This window comes from Rattus norvegicus, chromosome 16, assembly GCF_036323735.1.
Source record: "Rattus norvegicus strain BN/NHsdMcwi chromosome 16, GRCr8, whole genome shotgun sequence".
Lineage (NCBI taxonomy): Eukaryota > Metazoa > Chordata > Mammalia > Rodentia > Muridae > Rattus > Rattus norvegicus.
Genome location: NC_086034.1, coordinates 88,323,546 through 88,345,665, shown reverse-complemented (window position 1 = coordinate 88,345,665; position 22,120 = coordinate 88,323,546). Strand labels below are relative to the sequence as shown.

The 22,120-nt window shown below is 38.0% G+C and overlaps 1 long non-coding RNA gene across 2 annotated transcripts in view; it reads right to left on the bottom strand.

The window, feature by feature from the left end:
- LOC102546842 (uncharacterized) overlaps positions 1-22,120 on the bottom strand; it is an 81,329-nt gene that overhangs the window by 34,932 nt on the left and 24,277 nt on the right. For both annotated transcript variants that reach the window (XR_005495138.2, XR_010058802.1), the window contains one exon: positions 12,782-12,837. This is a non-coding gene — a long non-coding RNA (uncharacterized LOC102546842). The remainder of the gene's footprint in view (positions 1-12,781; positions 12,838-22,120) is intronic.

The following is a 22,120-nucleotide window of genomic DNA, read 5'->3' as shown; positions in this document are numbered from 1 at the left end:
CATAGTACGAAGAACAAAGACAAACTTAATCCCCAGACATCCATTGTACTCTGCAGAAGGTCATAAAGGGCTCTGCTCTTCTCATTGGGGCCTTGTGAGAAGAAAAACAAAGGGACCCCAGGGTAGAAAATAAGTTTTACTGATTTTAGAAAACTAGCAAGATAAAATGACAGGGGATAATTATAATCTTGCTAGATTTTAGTTAATATATATTTATATTTGTGATATTAAGAAAAAAATTAAGTGTCTTTCCCTAGCTAAATAAATGAATAGTACCCTTTACTCTTAAAATGTTTCATATTTGTAAGTGTGTGTGTGTGTGTGTGTGTGTGTGTGTGTGTGTGTGTGTGTGTACATAAATGCTGGTGCATACAAATCCAAAGACATTGGATCCCTGAGAGCTAGAATTGATTTTTTTTATGGAACCCCTGACATGAGGGCTAGGAATCACCCATGGGTTTTTGAGAGAGCAATATTCACACTTAACCACTGAACTATCTCTCTGGCTCCAATAATTCACTCTAGTGGCAAACTATTTTGTCCACTTGTTACTGTGATGAACTACTTTTCTATTTATTTATTAGCATAGTATTTTACATCAAGTTGTAGATAAGTTTTACTTGGTTTTTAGCAATCTCATTATTCCTGTATCCTTTGCTTGCTTACGAATATTGATAAATAGAGAAAGGCAAGATTTACTCTTCCTGAACAACAAAGTTAGAACTCGTTATTTTAATTCTCACTCCTATTCTTGGTCTTATACAGATCCTATGGAGAGGGGTTTCTGATCATCATTTCTAGTTCTGTCCTCTAAAAGCAGACCCAACACATATGCCGATTCAATGGGTCACATGGACACATAGAGGACCCAGCAGTTATCACACAGAAATTAGAAATCTAGGGAATGGCTGTGCTCAAATCCCGTAGCCATACTTAATACAGGTAAAGGGATTATTCATAGCATATTATGTATACATACTTCATGAGATCCAGCACAAATTGAACACAGCAAGAGTAGGGTGGAGATGCAATCCTTTTTTAAAGCATTTTTCAATATGAGCAGCAGGTATTATCTTTGAGGTCTTTGAGTTGCATTCATGGACTGTTAGAGGAAATCTGAACCCAGCCGCACAAGGTACCAGGACTTACTGGGGCTTTATTTTCTTACCCAAAAGCAATGTGTGCAAAACTATGTCAAAACAGGGCAATTTTATGGTAATCATTGGTCAAAATTTCAAAAAGAAATACTTGGAACATTTCAAAGCATCTTAGCACCTTTTTATTTGTGCTGTTGTGCTTCTGTTTTCCTATTTCCTACTTGAATGGAGCAAATAAATCAGCTTTTGTTCCTCTCCATCTCCTCATTCCTGATATAGAGACACTATGGTTGGGTAAATATATCTTCAGTATTTGTCAAAGTTATAAGGAAAAATTATCTACATAATATGATTTAAAGACAATTAATAATCTTCCTTTGGGATGAGTCTTGCTTTACTAGAAGCAGGCAGAACCATGCAAGGGAACTTGATCTGCTATGCCACTAACATGGACATTAGGCCTTATCGGCACACTATATCTGAGTCTTTCCAGTTTCCAATTTATTAATAGAATCCATTTAACCTTTCTTACAAAAGTGGGACTAAGTCGGCTGTGCTCTCATGAAGAGTACCAATGATTACCTCCAAGTAAGGATTTCTGAACTCTGGGTTACCATGGTAATAGCTGAATCTCCAAGCCTCTTCTCTCTCCCAAGTCATTCCAGCAAATGTTTCTGTTTTAAAATGTTATCACAGCAGATCTGCTTGGGCTTTAAAATGTGTGTAGTAGTAATTCAGAGAAGTGGAGCCTCCTTTATCAACCCCCAGTACAGCAATCCGAGAGGTACATTTATATTTATGGATCTAATAAGTATATAGGCAATGATTTTCCAAGCTCATTTATTCTGAAGGCAAAGTGGGTCAATATACATTTGAAACACGGTGAAGATATATGACATTTCCCATTTATTACTTCCTATGTCTGGTCTTCTTTGCATTTTATGATACCTAATTAGAAACACAAAAGAAAATTAAGGGAAATGACTCTGCTCCCATTTTCTACTGCATATAACCTCCTCAACAAATTTAAACTCTCACAGGGATGAGAATCATTTCATCACCCTAAGGATGTAATAGCTATTTTCCCAAGAGATGTTGAGAGTCATTTTATAGAACATCTTAATGTAGAAAACATTTTTAATGTATTAAAAATACAGCACGGGAAGGATTTCTACCACATGTATATTCCATGTACATAAATCATTTAATTTCCGGCTGTTAATTAAGTCTGTTTAAAAGCTTTTCTCTTCCACTTCATGCATCTTTTGGAATGGAGAGAAAAATAATCCCATTGGCCAAAATTTCATAATATGCAGGTAATAGAAGAGATGAACTTTTATTCTTTTTTTTTTATTCTTGCCCTACATTTATTTTCTTTTTTTTTTATTAACTTGAGTATTTCTTTTTTTTTTTTTATTAACTTGAGTATTTCTTATATACATTTCGAGTGTTATTCCCTTTCCCGGTTTCCGGGCAAACATCCCCCTCCCCCCTCCCCTTCCTTATGGGTGTCCCCCTCCCAACCCTCCCCCCATTGCCGCCCTCCTCCCATAGTCTAGTTCACTGGGGGTTCAGTCTTAGCAGGACCCAGGGCTTCCCCTTCCACTGGTGCTCTTACTAGGATATTCATTGCTACCTATGGGGTCAGAGTCCAGGGTCAGTCCATGTATAGTATTTAGGTAGTGGCTTAGTCCCTGGAAGCTCTGGTTGCTTGACATTGTTGTACTTTTGGGGTCTCGAGCCCCTTCAAGCTCTTCCAGTTCTTTCTCTGATTCCTTCAATAGGGGACCTATTCTCAGTTCAGTGGTTTGCTGCTGGCATTCGCCTCTGTATTTGCTGTATTCTGGCTGTGTCTCTCAGGAGCGATCTACATCCGGCTCCTGTCGGTCTGCACTTCTTTGCTTCATCCATCTTGTCCAATTGGGTGGCTGTATATGTATGGGCCACCTGTGGGGCAGGCTCTGAATGGGTGTTCCTTCAGTCTCTGTTTTAATCTTTGCCTCTCCCTTGCCAGCCAAGGGTATTCTTTTTCCTCATTTAAAGAAGGAGTGAAGCATTCACATTTTGATCATCCGTTTTGAGTTTCGTTTGAGATGAACTTTTATTCTTGATGGCTAGAGATCTCAAATTAATTGGTGATGAGACGGGGTCTTTTTCAGTCTGACAGAAAAAGCCAATTATAATTTTGTAGCTTGAAACAATTCTCTGAAATATAGAGATTTCAAATTTATGCAACGCAACCTGATTATTTCTCAAAAGTAAATTTAATTTGAAAAGCACATCTTCCCTTTAGGAGCACACTAGTGGATTAAACCCCTCTTAAAGCATGGGTCAATGAAATGAGGGAAATTAATGGTTAAATTTAACTTATTTCTTAAAATAAGTTCCCACCTTAGGAACTCAATGAATCTATGTTCTTTAGAAAATTAGGACATTTAACTCCGTGAAATTTTGTTAATCTCTTGTTTCCTTTCCAAGAAAAAAAAGTATTTTGAGCCATAATGTGTAAAATAGAAAGTTGCTGTGTAAACACATGAAAAACAGATGTACACAGAGCATTTGTATTCGTACCAAAAGGAAGATAATCTGTTTTAGTAATGGTAGCTCATAAGGAAAATAAATGGCTTTTCTCATCTAAGTGGTACCCACTGATGCTGTGATTGGAAATGCCCTGACAAGGACATTGTGGATGTATCCTGGAGACTGCCTGCTTCAAACTTCAAATCATTGGAGGTAAGAGAAATGCCCATGGTAGGCAGATGTGACTATCAACACTAGCATACAACCAACCATGTTCTCAGTAAAAGAGTTCATGTGAGCTACATGGTGGACAGTAAATGCTGTTTGTCTACTGGACAAGGTCTAGAATCACCTAAGAGATAAATATTCAGGCATATGTTGAGATGAGTTCCTAAATCTAATTGTGATGAGAAGGCTTACCTTATACTTGGTTAGTACCATCTCATGGGCTGTCACTCTCTCCTTGCACTTGACAACCAGTACACTGTGACCAGCTGACTTAATCTCCTTCTCCATATAATTCCCAACATGATGGACTGTACCCCTTTGAACTGTGATGAATAACAAATCCTTCCTCCCTTGAGTTGCCTTTGTCAGGTACCTTGTCATAGCAATAGGAAAAATAACTAGTTCACCAGTCATATCTCATCTAAGTGGTACCCACTGATGCTATCCTATGCATCATAAAGGTAGGCCATGGCAGGGAGCTACTTACAGGGTTTTTTCTGTGTGTGTCTCTCTACTCTCCCACCTCCCTTCTGTCTACTTTTTCACATTGTCTGGATTGCTTTAATGCATATTATTTTAGGTTTAAAATGAAAGTCTAGACAAGCATCTAGCTGATGTCCTTTGTTTCATCTCAAGCGGCTGTATCTAAATTCCTGTTCTTCTTGTGAAGTATCTTTCTAAGTGGTTTAAATATTATCACATATGTAACCCTTGTGACTTTGTGATGAGCAAGGAAAGTAAAACAATACTAGGAGTTAAATAATCAGCCCAAGGGTATGTCTAAGTCACTCAGGTGGGCTCTATATACAGTTTTCCAGGAATGTGACAGTCATTTCTACCAACTCATCATTTTGCCCTCCAGCTCTTAGCTTAACTGTGGTTCTGACTTTAATCAGCACCAAATTTAAATTTCTGTAAGCCATTTGAAATACAGAAATTGGATTTTAAGAAATTAGGTAGGCATTCAATAAATTTATTTAGTTATGCATTAAACAAGCATTAAAATTGTTTGTCAGACATTATGCACAGCTGGAGCCTGGATTCATCTGCAAGGAAATCTCAATGTCTCTGCTAAGCTTACAGTCTAATGCAGAGAACATCGGGAAGTGCTGAAAGGTGGGGAAATTGTCACAGGAGACACTGTCACAGAAATGTGAGGTTACAAGCAGCAGGTCTCTGTGAAAGCTATCACTGGTGAATAAAGAGGTAGCTTTCAGCAAGGAATGGTGTAAATGCTGATATATGGAGGGCAGGTTGACTCACAGTCAAAGTCATAAAGGGAAGAACCCCAAGAATTTAAGGAACACAGAAAGAAGAGCTAGATCTACAAGGAGGTAGGACTATGTGATGCTGGGCTCACATTTAAGCTGAGAATGGTGACATTATTGACAGAGAAGTAGGGTGCCATTCAGTGCTAGAGGACTTAGTTTGGGTTGTGCTCCATTTACAGTTTTGAAGTTGATCACTGACTCTATCTTTTACTGAGAATTCTGAGCATTAAAAGAGAAACAACTGCAGTTACCTGAAATTAAAGTGGTAGTAAGTCATCTTTGGAAAACGCATTAATTTATGATATGCAGAGAATTTTGAGTCAATGGGGCTGAATGAACAGTAGGGGGACAGACAGCAAGTTGGAAAGGGTCAGAAGAGTCAAGTGCAATCCTTTGTTCATGGTATAGACTGGCTGCTAGCAAACCTCCACCTCTATCTCTCAACACGGAACACAGCCTCATCGTTGATGTGTTGCACTGAACTATTTCATAAGCTTCTGTACTTAATAGGATAAACATAACATTTCTTCTCCTTGTCAGAATCACTTCAAGGGACATTCATACACTGTTAAAGCAGCATATACATTTTTCACATTCTCATATTTTACAGTTCACATTGTAGGTACAAGATCTGAGCCTCGTGTATGATTACAATAACTGCATGCACGCTTGACCCAGAAAGCTACCCTACAAAGAACAAGGCGATTTATAGTTTCCTGGTTACACGTATATGAATGACGATAAGATTCTTAAATATTATTGAATAACATTTGGCCAGACAAGTGTCACTAGTCATCTATAACAATGTTCTGTCTATTCTATCTGAATAATAGGTAATTCGGTAAATACATCAGCCCAGGGATCACACAGACAAAGTATGCAAGATTATCTTTTGGATGTCAATGTGGTAAAAGGATATTGTGGCAATCATGAGAGTGAATTGAAAGGCTTCTGGGTTCAAGAGACTAAGTGCTTACTGAATGCACACTACTGTGTTATAAAGGAAGTGACATTTCTGTTTCCATTATATAGACAAAGACACTAAAGACAGAAATTAAGTATCCTGACCAAAATGTAAAAGTTATTTAAGTGATGGAGATAAATTTAGAGTTGTCTGCCTGCCTTAACAGGATATCTTCTACCCAAATATAAAGCCCATTTCTGGGGAGCTAATAATCAGATTATATAGTTTTATACACATATTTTAAAATAGTATGTATACACTGTCGTTTTCCTAGGGGAGGAGACATAATACAGAACATCATCCATGTTGAACAGCCTCCCCTCCTTGTAATACATTTATGATTAGTTATGTAGCTTCCTTATTGTACATTAGAGTAGCAGGGCAGAAAAAATAGACCACAAAGAAAATAAGACTATCAGAAAGAAGATAAAGAAATTTACACAAAGCAGCTTTTAATAAATATATAGTTTTCAGGTTAAAAAAATCAATTATCTATGGACAAGAACAAAAATAAGGTAAGAGAAAAATAAACCCACTAAAAGAATCAGAGAGTAAGTACATGATTTCGAAGCAGAGTCTTCTCTTGAATGGTGATATGCCCTACAATCTGTGCTGAATCAGTTCCAGCAATGGTGATAACTGAGTTTATGCTATGCTGCGATTCAGAAGGGTCTACAGAGGGAACACAAACACGAACCAATACATGGTTGCCTAGAGCTAAGAGCTCAGGCTGTAGACAACTAGATCTTTGAAGATTTAATAGGTTCCTCATTTGCTGTCAGTTGGTTCTTTCAGATTGCCAAGCACTGGCTCTGTTCTGCCTTATACATAGGGTACTTAGCTGTGGGTTTCACATTAAAGAAATCTAGTTGGATTTAAGCTAATGGACAATAAAGCATTAGGGTTAGAGGTGCTGATATCTGCACAGTTAAACCATGGTCTGCAATGAATTAGCATTGAAAATAGATGTTTTTATAGTGACACAAGTTGTATGGCCACTATGATGTTCTTAAAAAGGAAATGTTTAAATTGTTAACACTTGCCCAGCACGTTGGAATGTGAAAAACAGCAAGAGCAGAAAAAAAGAAATGAAGACATAGCTCAGTGGTCAATTTAGAGGATGTTTTTAATACTAAAGGTAAAGTTCTTACTGAATTAGGAGAAAGAGGACTGGTGCTATTCTTTTTCCTACAGGAGCATAAAACCATTTGTAAAAAAAAAATCATGAATGAGGCAGAAGGATTGGCATTAGAGCAGACCCTATGATCTTTGAAATGCATGCCTCACCAAAGAGTGTGCACTATTGTTCTGTCTAGACACGGTGACATGATGTAATAAATAAAGACTGACAGCATCGATACATTTCATAAATATATAGCTGAAATGTTCATCATTTCTAACCATTAATATTTTCTCAATTACCTTAGGTAAAGCAATGTGTCCATCTTAGAAAATAAAATCTACTGAAAATACTATTTTCTTCTAGACAAAGAAAGAATGCCGTTTATTTCTCATTACTCTGAACATATTCGTCTTCTTAAGTAAACCCTGGAAGTCTGAACCAGGAGCCATAGATAATTCATTAGATTCAGTCCACAAGGCTATTTTCTTAGAGACTTCTCCTACATATAAAATCCCTCAAGTTTTTAGAAGACCGCTCAAGGGTTTTTTTTTTTTCTTTTTCTTCTTCCTTGAAAAATAAAATAAACTGTGATGATAACTTGTAAAGCTATCAGTCAGCAAGGAGCTGAAAGTACTTCTTTGTAAACAATTTCTTTGGGGGATACATATATATTTTTGTTAATGAAACCAGAACCAGCAGATGAGAGTTGGTCCACAGTTGTACCTACAGGACCGTGTTTTTTTCAGACTCACATTTCCCAGGGCCGTGATGCAGTCAAGGAAACTAAAAATATAACATTGGAGAACAATTATTCCCTGTCAGGAAATCTATAAATATTCTGGGAAAGTAATACGAGCTACACATCCTGTTCCATGGAAGAGGTGAGCAGAGTTCTATTACGTCCTGACTTGCAGTTCCGTGTGACGCAGACATACTTCAATATCTCCCTAAACTTAATTTTTGAAAACCTGTAAAAGTGCATAATTTCTTTGACTGTGAGAGCCACTAAACACATGTGAAAAATAGGTCTTTCCTCACCCCCTCCTGGTACCATGTTCTTTCTCTTTGGCTCTGTGAGTGCTTTTACCCTTTAGATGAAAGCTGTGCCTGCTCATACCTATGCAGTTTCTCCCCTAAAACCATGGTCCTATGAAAACAAACCAAGAAGAAAGGGCTAGAGAGGCCACTCTTCGGTGGAATGGGATAAATCCCCTGGGAAGGTCAGTATGTTAGCACTGGAATATGGCGGCAGTGTGAAGTTGACACACTTCTGCATGGTTGTGGATGCGGATGTGAGCCAGTTTTCCCACTTCTACCAAATGCCAACAGCTTGAATTCGGTAACCATCACTTCTACATTCTCCTATGTGATTACCAATTATAGGCCCTGCCACTTGATGTCACCAATATTTCTCTCTATAAGAATAACTTTATATTTTACAAGATTCATATCAAGTACTTAGGAGTATTGTGGATAAAAATAATTTAAGTTATTGTTTCAAATAATGTTTGTTCTTGTTATGTCATTTAAAAAGCACTTTTTGAATACCAAATGTAATTCCTTTATTTAAATGCTGTAGTTTTTAACTCTGATGAAATGTGCATAAATTATGAGAAGAAAATGTTTTATTGATTCTAAAACACAAAGCAAAGGACTCCAACTGTTGATTTCAAGCTGCTGAATTAAGACAAACCATAGCATGAGGACCCAAGCAGGTCTCTTGTCTGTTCTCATAATGAAATTTTTACAGAATGCAGCCATACTACACTTCCTAGTAGTTGCAGGATTCATACACCCCCCTTACACCTGCAGGAGACCACTTAGCACAACAATGCTCTCATTGTACCTACAGGATATTGCTCCTGGATTAGCATCGGACTTGCCTGGTGAGAGTGACACAAAGGTTGGTCTACTAAGAAGCTTGGGGTATCCCCCCCTAATTCTGAAAAAAAGAGACAGAAAACCTCTGAGCTTGTCTGAATATGTCTCTGTGAAGATGCATCTCCTCTACATTTCAAACAACGGACACCAACCACATGTGGCTCTTGGGCTTGGGAATGTGATTAGTGACGCTAGAAAACTGAATTTATATTTCACTTTGATTATTTAAATTCAAATGACCACATAGCTGGTGGTTATTATTTTAAGAGTGTGATATAAACTATGTTATGGCAAGTCTTACACCTAATTCTTCATTTGACTGTCAGACACCACTGCAGTACTGAGCAGCAGCACTGAATGCTGTCACTAAAAGAGGTTCGAAGAAGTGTAGAATCTTTCTTTGAGTTTTTACCAGTGAGGGCTGATGAATGGTACTTTTTTTCTGACTAAATTTCCTATGCTCAGAAACTAGAGCTGGCTTAGAAGAACAGCAATGGTAGCATACTGCACTGGAAACAAAGAACTCCCCATATCTTTTTCTCAACAGTTCTTTTTCAAGATAGAATTGATTATTGAATACTGATTCTGGCATTTAAAACTGCTACTCATTGCCATCAAGACACCAATTTCTCTTAAATTAAGATTTACATGATAATTTAGTGAAAAGGCAGCAGCTTCTGGAGGGATGTTATTGGGTCGAAGTTCAAATCCCTTCTTTTCTCTTCAGCTGGCCTGGCTAATTCCCTTCTCAATACTGGAAATCTTTTCTAGCAAGCCCATAGTTTCCTTGGACCTTGGTCCTTGTGTGTCTTTTCAATGTATTTCTATCCTCTAGTAAAACCCAAGTTGATCAAATAAAGGTAATTACATTATAAGACATGACAAATAATATAGTATTTTAGTTAGGTTTTCTTAACTGGGATAAGGCATCATGACCAAGTTCAATTTGGAGAGGAAAGGGCTTTTTTCACCTTAGAGCTTGTAGTTCATCATTCTGGAAAGTCAAGGCAGAAACTTCATTTTCATCTTCAAAGTAAACCCTGAATCTCATATTCATGGAAAATTATGTCTACTATCCCATGGAAGGTTCCACCTTTTCTCACCTGGGCAGTGAGGTCTTTGCCTTTCTGATTTTTGTCCTTCTCATTACACTTCACTATCTCCAAAGTGATGATTAACTTGGGTTTTACTGTAGTTTTGCTTTGCTTTTTCAAATCTTCATTTTTAGGTCGGTTTTATGTTCCGTGCAAAATTGTGTAGAGAGGATGGGGTTCCCACATGCTCACTTTCCCCACAAGCACAGCTTCCCTGTGCCAACACACCACACCTGAGTACATTTTCCACAATCACAATCATTGTTACTCTAAGTCCATGCTGGGGTCTGATATAGTTCATTCTATGAATTTTGGAAGAAGTCCTGTCATATAACCCCCATCACAGTGTGAAACAAAAGAAATTAACAGTGTGTGAGTTGGGCTGTGTCTCTTTTACTCAAATGCTTTCAGTAACCCAGCAGCTTCCTCAGAGCAGAACTGTTAGCTCTTGGATGCACTTGGGCCTTCTTTCCTAATGCTCCTTACTTCCTCTCGTGGTCTGTCCTTCTTTTACTAAGATGTCTTGTTGTTTTCCAGACAACATAAGCTCCTAATTTACTTCAGGCACATTGGAGATATTTAGACAGGTTTTTTAGCCTACAATGGTCCTCAACAAGGCACCTGATTAGTTTTTCCTTAAGATGCCATTGGAAGAACAAAGCCCAACTGGACAACATGACCCATTCCTCTTACTCCTTTCTCTGACTCCATCTGCCCACCTGAACTTACCGTCTCCATATCATTTATGTATATTTTATCTCCATTTTTGTCTCTTTATTACTGCTATTTTTATCTTTGCTTCACCCTCAAAAATGTATAAAATGATAAAAGTGACTACATACAACTGCTGGAATGATTAAACAAGTTAATAAGGCAAAATATTTCAAATTATGTCCATGGTAAAAATGTTTGCTGCATTCCAGCAGTCACTACCTTTGTCATTTGTCAATGAAGAAAATGATTCAATCTCTCTCTCTCTCTCTCTCTCTCTCTCTCTCTCTCTCTCTCTCTCTCTCTGCATATTTCTTTCCCTTTAAAACTCACGTGTGTGGACTACTTCCAACTAATGTCTGACTTCAGTCAACCTTTGTGCTTTTGTGTATAGTAATAGCCCTACCTGATCATATAGAGTTAGCAATTGACATATTAAAATACATTGAAATATTAACTAATCCAACAGGGAGTATTAAATGTGGTCTGAACTGGTCCCATAGTAGTAGGTAACAAGCATCTTAATAATTTCCATTTTTCACTGGGACACTAGAGTGTGATGGTACTCTAGTTTTTTCCTGACATAGAAAACCACCTGGTAGTCTGACCTACTGGGTTAATTTGTTAAGAGTGGAAACAAGAAATGACATTGGTTAAGGACCCTACTTTCTCAGACCACATATCCACTAAAATGGCATCTCAGAATGTTTATTTATTGACTAATTGCATTTATCTCTTCGGTTTTGTTTCCAAGTTGTTGAAGCAATATTCTCTATGTGTGTGTGGAATTCACTCCTCCTCTGACAACTCTGTATTGTTCACTTGCTTCTTTTGCTTACATTATCTAGCAATGCTCACTGAGGGATAATTTTTCTCAGTGACAATTTATTATAAAGAGGTGGCAGAAGGTTTTCATCTCAATAAAATAGTATATATAAATATAATATTTATCTATCCATATTATATATATACATATATATACAAACACATTATACATATATATATTATATAGACACTTATTTATTTGGAGAGGGGGATCAAGGCACATGCACGGAGGTAAGATGACAACTTGAGAAATTTGTTTTTCTTTTCACCATATGGGTTGCAACTCATTTTGTCAGGCTTGGCAACAAATGTCATTACTTACTGAGCCGTCTCCCCAACCCTGGTACTTAAGGCTCGGTTTCATTTAGAAGAAAAATGTATATTTTCAAAATCATAATTTTCATATTTTGCCCTATTCTTTTTTGTTTGTTTGTTTGTCAACTTGACTCCAGTTAGAGTTATCAGAAGATGGAAACAGTTGAGAAAATGTCTCTGTAAGAATACCCTGTGGGCAAGCCTGTGGTTCATTCCCTTAATTAGTAATTGATGTAGAGGGCCCAGCCCACTGTGGGTAGTTCTGACCTGAGGTAAGTGGTCCCAGATGATATAAGAAAGCCATGGGTTACAAGCAAGTAAGAGGCACTCCCCGTATCCTCTGCTTCAGTTCCTGGCTCCATGTTGCTGCCTTGAGTCCCTTATGTGACTTCTCTGAATAATGATGTACTAGAAAATTTAAGCTAAAATAAGCCCATAATCTCCAAATTTTCTCTACTTATTGTGTTTTATCACAGTAACAGAGACTCTAAATAAGACATCCTTGTATCAAGAAACTGCCAATCCAGGTTTTTGGCTATTCCGATATCTCACTTTAATGGTATTTGCAAGACCACATTCTTTAATAGAGAATAACCTCCCACCAAAAGTGGCAAAGGCTATCACTTCACTTTAAGATAGTTCAATAATATGCACTACATTAGTACATTACAAAACTTAATGTTTTGACGATTTTCAGAAAGAGAAAATAGATAAAGCTCTTTACTGGAAGAACAAACCTAAGGCTCTCGTACCTCTTCCTGCATTGAGAAAACAGCTGCAAAATTCTGAGTCTCAAATGGAGGCAAATCTGCAAAAGGGAGAGACAATTTTTCAGTGTATTTCTCAGCTGAGTAAGGAGGCAAATTTTAAAAACCAATGATTTTTGAATCATGTGTTCTTGTACAGCAGTTGCTTCTTGGCACCAGCAAACGACGGAAGTTGAGACAGAAACTGAGAATAAAGATTAAAAATAGGAACTACAGACAGGATGCTTATAAACATCAGCCTTCACTGTCCTTACTAATGTGTAAGTTAGAGAAGATTGCCCAAGTCACATACATATTAAAGACATCTGCGAATACAACTACCTTATCTCTCTGCACCACGGAACTCTACTGGATGACCTTATTGATGTTTTTCTTCTCCACTAAGAATAGACAAGAACTCAGGATACAAACACTAAATATAACCACACCTAGTACATATAGTTGGAAAAGTCAATCTCTCGGGCAATCTTCAAATTCTCTTCAAAAATTATTGTTCTGTGTCTAGATTAAAAAATAAGTGCTTCAATCAAAGTCAGCATACAAACACTCTTCTCAGCTTGTATTATAATGATTTTCAATAAAATAAAATACTAATAAGATCAAATAAGTATATAGAAGGTGTACAAATAAATGCAACTTATCTAGAAAAAGCTTAGTGGTTCTCACAAGAAACGCACTAGTTATACTTTAGGGGACAAACTATAGTTATACTTTGGGGGACAAAAATGGGTGATGTTTTATTTGCCTTTTCTCTCCAACCAAACAGCATGGAGAACAAGGGTCATCTTCCCTAGTTTAATCTGGCCTATAGGATTTGACTTTCCCCAGAACGATGGTGAGTATGAAGCCTTTCACAAAGCTTTTGACAATGTTTTCTTGAACTACCTCTCATATCATCCTTTAGTCTATAATTCTTACCTAGTGGTCTATTACTCCTTACCCTATCATTTATTTAACCACTCTGTTGCTTAGCACATTTCTGAATTTTGCTATTGCCATGTTTTAATACAAACCTTATTCACATAGCCTTGCCACTTTTCTTATGTTTCAGCAAGATCAGTTTGTAAGGTAGATGTGAAGGGGGAGAGGTATGAACATTTTAGAGTTTTTACAAATTAGCTATATTGCTATATACTCTTTAATGTATGTCTGAAGATATGACAATAAAAGGGGCATCAGAATCCTAATTGCCCAGTGTACTTAAGTATGACAAATTTTATGATTTTTGTTTGTTTGTTTGTTTGTTTGTTTGTGTTTTTCAAGGCAGGGTTTTTCTGTATAGCCTTGGCTGTCCAAGAACTCATTCTGTAGATAAGGTTGGCCTCAAACTCCAGATGTTTACAGGACTGTCTCCCAAGTGCTGGGAAAGTCATATGCCATCACCTCCAAACACAAATCTTACGATTTTTAAAATTACTCTCAAAGTCATAAACACAATATTAAATAAACTTTACCTTTAAATTGATTTTATTAATGATTTTATATTAAGGAATATAATGATTTAATATAAAATGATTTATACTAAGGAATATCATTTCAAAGTGGACAATAGTGTAATTAATTATCCTTAATTTTAACATAAGACAGTAATGACGATGTCATTTGAAGCCAGGCATTCTTAGTAAACATAATGAAATACCTGTGAAAATGAAGCATTGTCATGGAATCAGACCAAAATATACACTTTTAGTTGTTCCTAGCTTTTGACATATTATTTTAAATGTTTTTAAAGTAAAATAATCTCCCCTATAAAGGAAATGCAATAAATTCTTTTAGGAAATTCAGAGATAAAAATATAATTATGAGAGATTGTGTTATTTCTCCAAATTGCTGGTGGAAATCTGAAGAGGAAATTAAGGCTTTTAAAGTCCATCAAAATGCTCACTGTTCAATGAACAAATCTTACTTAAAACCAAGCTTAAGTGAGGTCTGTGGGAGATTGCATTGAGATCACCTCCCAAGGGAATAGGAGCTTCAGTTCTGAGTATGGGAGTGTTTATGGTCATGTTTATGCAACAGAACAATCATCAATCTAATATTTTCTATATCAACAAAGTCACAGCTGTTCTAACATCCTTTTATCCCTTCACAATTTGGTTTAAAACAAGCTGTATTAGATCTTACCTTCTCTGTTTTTGTATTTTAACAAATAGCATTTTATTTTCAAACACTAGACGGCTTGTACAAAAAAAAAAAAACATTTTTATGTGGCTCAGTGGGTTGAGCAGCTTGCTGACTAGACTGATGACCTGAGTTCTATTTCCCAAATCCACATGGTGGAAGGAGACAAGTGAGTTTCACAAGCTATGTTCTGATTCACAAACATTCTCAAAACTCTAGGCATATCCTTACTGTGTGATGCTTTCATTAACCTGACATATGTGGATGGAGGTCTGGATCTTCAAAGCACTCAAAAATGTCACAGTCACCATTCCATACAGAACAAGGCTAATGATGGAATGAATGACCGTGCTCCGTATAGGTATGATCACATCAAGACAGCAATGATAAAAACATGACTTGCAATGCTTGAAGGTTGAATTATCAGTAAGAGCACTATAAACAATGAAGACAACTGATGGTTAGAACTTTGAATACATGGGAAACTAATGGACACCACACCAAATCCAGTACAAACTCATCAGTACACAGATAAACAGTGCTGATTACAGGACCACATACAAAATATAGAATATTTATGCTCTTGATTAAATTAAGATCATAACAAATTCTCTACAAAATACAGATAGCATTTTCTTATTAACAAATCAAGGGCAGAGTTAGGTCAATATCCATTTCTTAAGAGAGAGAATTCCAAGGATACTTATGACATTCCTAATTCGTCTAGTTTTTCCAAAGTCAGACTTTACCCAAATATTACAGCCATCTGTGTGATAGTCCTTTAAGTGAGGCCAGCCGATTGATTAATGTGATTCTGTAATGGACTCAGCAGGTTCTCTCTCTCTCTCTCTCTCTCTCTCTCTCTCTCTCTCTCTCTCTCTCTCTTTCTGTGTGTATGCGCGTGTGCGTGTGCGTGTGTGTGTGTGTGTGTGTGTGTGTGTGTGTGTGAAAACAATAATTAAAGAAGGGGTCATGAATTGAAAAGGGAGTAGAGGGGTGAAGAAGGATTGGTCAGAAGAGAGGGAGAGGTAGACATACTGAAAATGCAGTTCTCATGCAGGAAATCCCCCCAAAAAATCATAAAAAATGTAGCAGATATTGCACCAGTCACGGCTGTGTGTATCTCTACCAAATCCCATGAAAAATCTGCAAACAAGCTTCCATCCTGTTTCCTGTATTTTAGCTTTTCATGCTTGTTCTTGTCCTCTAAATATGACTATCTCAGTTTCTTTGCTATTATAAGATCCATGTTTTATTTTAATATTATTACATCCTTTCATCTTATACATTTGAATCCTTCTCTTGCTGGATGGTTTCTGTTTGATGAGACGCTGCAGGGTACAGTAGGGCTACTTAGAACTTTCAAAACAAATGTCCTGACCTGCTTGATTTTCCCATGAATAGGGTCAGGAAGATGTTGGCCTTTGAATCAGCTTCATGGGTAGTATTATTAATGGCTGTACTGCAAACAACAATGTCTTTACCCTGGAGGTGAGCCTTGTACACCTTCTCTGTTGTGATTGCATATAATAGGGTCAGCAACTTTCAAGATGATGTCTTACTAAGAAGCATTGGGCTAAACGAAGACATGAGAGACAGCACAAGGCACACTCAGCTCTTAGGTCAGACTCTGACATGATTTTTACTGCAACCAGGAGCTTAATTGGACAATAAGATTGTGGTTAATGAGAAGGTTTATGCAACTATAGAACATGCTTTAAAAAAAAAGACAACACCACAGTAGGTATCTTTCCAGCCAAGGAGTAGAAGGCAGGTATCAGCATTTAAGTAGAAAAGGAGGCTTAAGGTGATTCACTGAAGTTGGTTAGACATGTGCATCCTGAAAGGATATGTGACTAGTGGTGACTAGCACTGAAGGCTGGCCTTGCAGGTAGCTGGAAAATAGAATGGACAGAGTGGATGCTTGAAGGCAAGAATATACAAAATGGAACAAGTGACTATAAAATCCTAGAGGTCACGTTCAATAGTGCTGATAAAAAGCTTTTATACAGTTCATCCTGTGTTTAAAAACAAGAGCAGAAGTAAAAATAGATTAGACATTAGACTGGTCGTCAAATGCATGGGGAAGGTCTGTATTCAAAGGTAAATTTTAAAACATAGATACATAAAAGACACTAGATTTCTTCCAGGGAGATTTGTAGCTACAAAAGAGTTCAGGTCTCCTCTGATGTGAGAAAGAGCAGTCACCTGCCAGCCATGCTTGGGACATGGCTGAGGCATCCGACTTTTGTGGAATTTCTGCTTACTCTAAGACCTTACCTAGTTTTCTAGTTTCAATGAGAACTAAGCCCATGTGCTCACATATTTGATCACTTGATCCCCAGTTGTAGGCATTATTTGGGAAGGTTATAGAAACTTTAGAGGGTACAGCATTGCCAGAGGAAGTATGCTGAGAGAGGCTTGGAGCATTTATAGCTTCATCAACACCCCTTCTCTCTTCTCCACATGGCCTGTAGATGAAAATGTGATCAGGTTGCTTCCTCCTCCATCTGCAACATTGTAGGATGATGTCATTATGCAGGTGAAGGCAGGTACAAGATAGAACAAGGCCTGTCATTGGACGAAAAGGAAGGATGGGTGGGAGAAAAGTTTTAGAGAGGAGGAGGAGACTGGATCGAGAAGGAGAAACAGCCCAGAGAACATGAAGGCAGATGTTAAGATTCCTCTCTGCACATTTACAGGTTGTTATGAATATTCTTAAGGGATGGATGTATACAGTGCTTTATATGTCTAGGTGGGCAATTATATATTATCAATTGGATCAGAGGTTATTGTGTTGTGTGTTCTTTCATGTGGCGATTTAGTTGAATTTAAGAGAGTCTGTGGTGGCTGGACACACTGGGCAGCCACAGAATTGGGATGTGCATGTCTGGCATGGTGGCAACCTCCCTTGGGAACTAGATGGGTAGAGAGATTGTTGATGGGTTCACAGAGTAGCCATCAGCAGTGTGATATGGGATGAAACCAAGCAGATGAGAGGCTTTGCTGACTGAGATGAAGGCATCCAACAGATGTCATGGGGCACTGTGGTGCCATATCTAGTGCAGGATAAGAGACAGCATTTTTCATAATTTTACAGCAAAACAATATCATCCCTACCATTAGAGACTCTGGCCCTTCTGGAGCTATACGCTAAAATGTCTTTTCATCCTTAAGTTGCTTTTGGCTATAGTAATTTATCACAGCAACTAAAGGGGAAATTACCAATACCAATTTTAAAGATAATCTTCAGATTGGACATGGGGCAACAGAAAGGAAAACCAGAGATGAACTGTTTAGGCTTAAACAAGTCTATTTGGAAAAGAAAACTTCATTGAACTTTCAATTTCATAAAGACAGAAAACTTATCCTACAGCCACGGTAGTGTGTGGTAATTACTTTGATAGGGGAAGATAATTACTACTGAGAACTTTCTCATAGGAGTAAAAATTTAACTAGAATTTGCATATGTTCTGTGCTAAATTCAGCATAGGTAGCCTGAAGGAGATGAACTGTTCCATCACTAATAGAAGCTACAGAAATAGGCACACAGTTTTTATTACACATACACACACACACACACACACACACACACACACACACAGAGAGAGACAGAGACAGAGACAAAGAGAGACAGAGAGGGACAGAGACAGAGGCACAGAGAGAATGAGACAGAGACAGAGAGACAGAGAGACAGTGACAGGGACACAGAGAGAATGAGACAGAGAGAATATAAATATATTTCATATTAGTTAACCATTTATTAGAGGCATGGATGTATATGGCTTATTTAATTCTATACACTCTGTATATTATGAAATTCATAACAGTTTAAATATGGAACAAATGATTGATCGCTGTATTATATTATAGACTTTATTTTGTTGAGGTAATATAGATCAAGCTGGCATGAAATTCCTTACAGAGGTAAGAGTAACTTTGAACATCTTGCCCACCTGCTTTTATTATAGGGATTCAAAGTTGAATCTCCATGCTTCTTTTTATATAGTGCTTGTCATGAGACCTGACACATCCTTTTTTTTTTTATTTATTTTTACACTCCAGATTCTATTCTTCTCCCAGTCCACCCTCTGTTCCACATCCAATACCTCCTCCCTGGCCCTCCTGTCTCCACGAGGATGTCCTCACCCCACCCATCCCACCAGACCTCTAAACTCCCTGGGGCCTGCAGGCTCTTGAGAGTTAGGTGCATCTTCTCTGACTGAACCCAGACCCTGTAGTCCTCTGCTGTCTATGTGTTGGGGGCCTCATATCAGCTGGTGTATGCTGCCTGGTTGGTGATCCACTGTCTCAGCGATCTCAGGGGTTCAGATTAATTGAGACTGCTGGTCCTCTTACAGGGTTGCTTTCCTCCTCAGCTTCCTCCAGCTTTTCCCCAATTCAACCACAGGGATCAGCAGCTTCTGTTCACTAGTTGAGTGCAAGTATCTCGCTCTTTTAGCTGCTTGTTGGGTCTTTCTGAGGGCAGTCATGATAGGTCCCTTTTTGTGAGAGCCCCATAGCCTCTGTAATGGTTTCAGGTCTTGGGGCCTCCTCTTGAGCTGGAACTCTCTTTGGGCCTGTCACTAGATCTTCCTTTCCTCAGGCTCTTCTCCATTTCCCTCCCTGCAGTTCTTTCAGACAGGAATAATTACGAATCAGAGTTATGGCTGTGGGATAGCAACCCCATCCCTCACTTGATGCCCTGTCTTTTTGCTGGAGGTGGGCTCTACAAGTTCCCTCTCCCCACTGTAGAACATCTCATCTAGGGTTCCACCCATTCGAGTCCTGAGAGTCTCTCACCTTCCAAGGTCTCTAGTATATTCTGAAGGGTTCTCCCATCTGCCTACCTCCAAAGGTTGCCTGTTTCCATTCTTTCTGCTGGCCTTCAGGGCTTCAGTCCTTTTGCCTCCTCCCCTCATCTAAAACCAGATCATGTTCTCCTCCCTAACCTCTCCTTTCCCTCCTATGTCCCTCTCTCCATTCCCCCTGGCAGTTGCTTTCTTCTCCCTCCCAAGTGGAACTGAGGCATCCTTACTTAGACCCTTCATCTTGTTGAACTTTGTGAGTTCCATGGACTGTATCTTAGGTATTCTGTACTTTTTTTGGCCAAAATCTACTTATTAGTGAGTACATACCATGCTGTGCTTTTGGGTCTGAGTTACCTCACTCAGGATAGTTTCTAGTTCCACCCACTTGCATGCAAAACTTAGGATGTCCTCATTCTTAATAGCTGAGCAGTACTCCATTATGTAGATGAACCACATTTCTGTATCCATTCTTCTGTCTTGGGACATCTGGGTTGTTTCCAGCTTCTGGCAATCACAAATAAGGCTCCTATGAACATACTGGAACATGTGCCCCTGTGGCATGGTGGGGCATCTTTTGGGTATATTCCCAAGAGTGGTATTTCTTGATCTTTATGTAGATCAATTTCCAATTTTCTGTGGAACTTCCAAATTGATTTCCAGAATGGTTGTACCAGTTTGCAATCCCACCAGCAATGAAGGAGTGTTCCTCTTTCTCTACATCCTCACCAACATGTGTTATTGCCTGAGGTTTTGATTTTAGTCCTTCTGATTGGTGTAAGTTGGAATCTCGGGGTCTTTTTGATGTGCATATCATGAAGGGCTTTGAACATTTCTTTAGGTGTTTCTCAGTCATTCAAGATTCCTTTGTTGTAAATTCTCGGTTTAGTTCTAAACCCCATTTTTTTGATTGGGCTGTTTGAGTTTTAGGTGTTTAGCCTCTTGAGTTCTTTATATATTTTGGCTATTAGCCCTCTATCGAATGTGAAGTTAGTGAAGATTTTTTACCAATCTGTAGGCTACCAATTTGTTTTATTGACTATTTCTGTTGCCTTACACAAGCTTTTCAGTTCCATGAGGTCCCATTTATCAATTCTTGATCTTAATAGTATGAGCCACTGGAGTTCTCTTTAGGTAATTCCACCATGTGTCAATCAGTTCAAGGCTTTTTCCCCACTTTCTCTTCTATTAGATTGAGTGTATCTGGTTTTATGTTGTGGTCCTTGATCCACTTGGACTTAAGCTTTGTGCAAGGTTATAAATATGGGTTTATTTTCATTTTTCTACATACAGACAGCCAGATAGACCAACACCATTTATTAAAGATGCTTTCTTTTTTTCATTGTATATTTTTGGCTTCTCTGTCAAAGATAAAGTATGAATAAGTGTGTGGTTTTATTTCTGTGTCTTCAATTCTATTCCATTGATCAGCCTGTCTAACACATCTTTTATACTAGGCAAACAATATACCAAATTAGTAACATTTCCATACCACTGATGTCTAAATAATACAAATCTAATCCTAGTCCCATGTGAACATATTTGATGAGAATAGTTGATAGTAACTGCACTCAGTTACCCAGATAGTCATGACCAGCTATTGGAAGCTGAAGAGCTAGTGCAAGGATTGCCTACCCTTCTTTTTTTTTTTAATGCCATGCACTTATATTTTATTGCTTCTCATTCTATCAATATTTAGTATACCAATGACACATTATAAAATATCATGTGTATATGAAAAATATTTCAGCTGAAAAATAAATATACTTATTTATGAGGTACAATATAACATTATGATACATGTAAATATTATATAGTGACAGAATCAGGGTAATTAGCAAATTTATATCCGAAACTTTTTTACTTCTTTGGGAAGAATGTATTCAATATCCTGTCTTTGAGATATTTGAAACATTGTGTTTAACTATATTGATTCAAATGCAGAATAACGTACCTAAACAATTTTTTTTTTGGTGTGGTACTTTTTTTTTTAACTTGAGTATTTCTTATATACATTTTGAGTGTTATTCCCTTTCCCGGTTTCCGGGCAAACATCCCACTCCCCCCTCCCCTTCTTTATGGGTGTTCCCCTCCCAATCCTCCCCCCATTGCCGCCCTCCCCCCAACAATCTAGTTCACTGGGGGTTCAGTCTTAGCAGGACCCAGGGCTTCCCCTTCCACTGGTGATCTTACTAGAATATTCATTGCTACCTATGAGGTCAGAGTCCAGGGTCAGTCCATGTATAGTCTTTAGGTAGTGGCTTAGTCCCTGGAAGCTCTGGTTGCTTGGCATTGTTGTACATATAGGGTCTTGAGCCCCTTCAAGCTCTTCCAGTTCTTTCTCTGATTCCTTCAACGTTGCCTACCCTTCTTGTCAGCACCTCTGTCTGTTGCT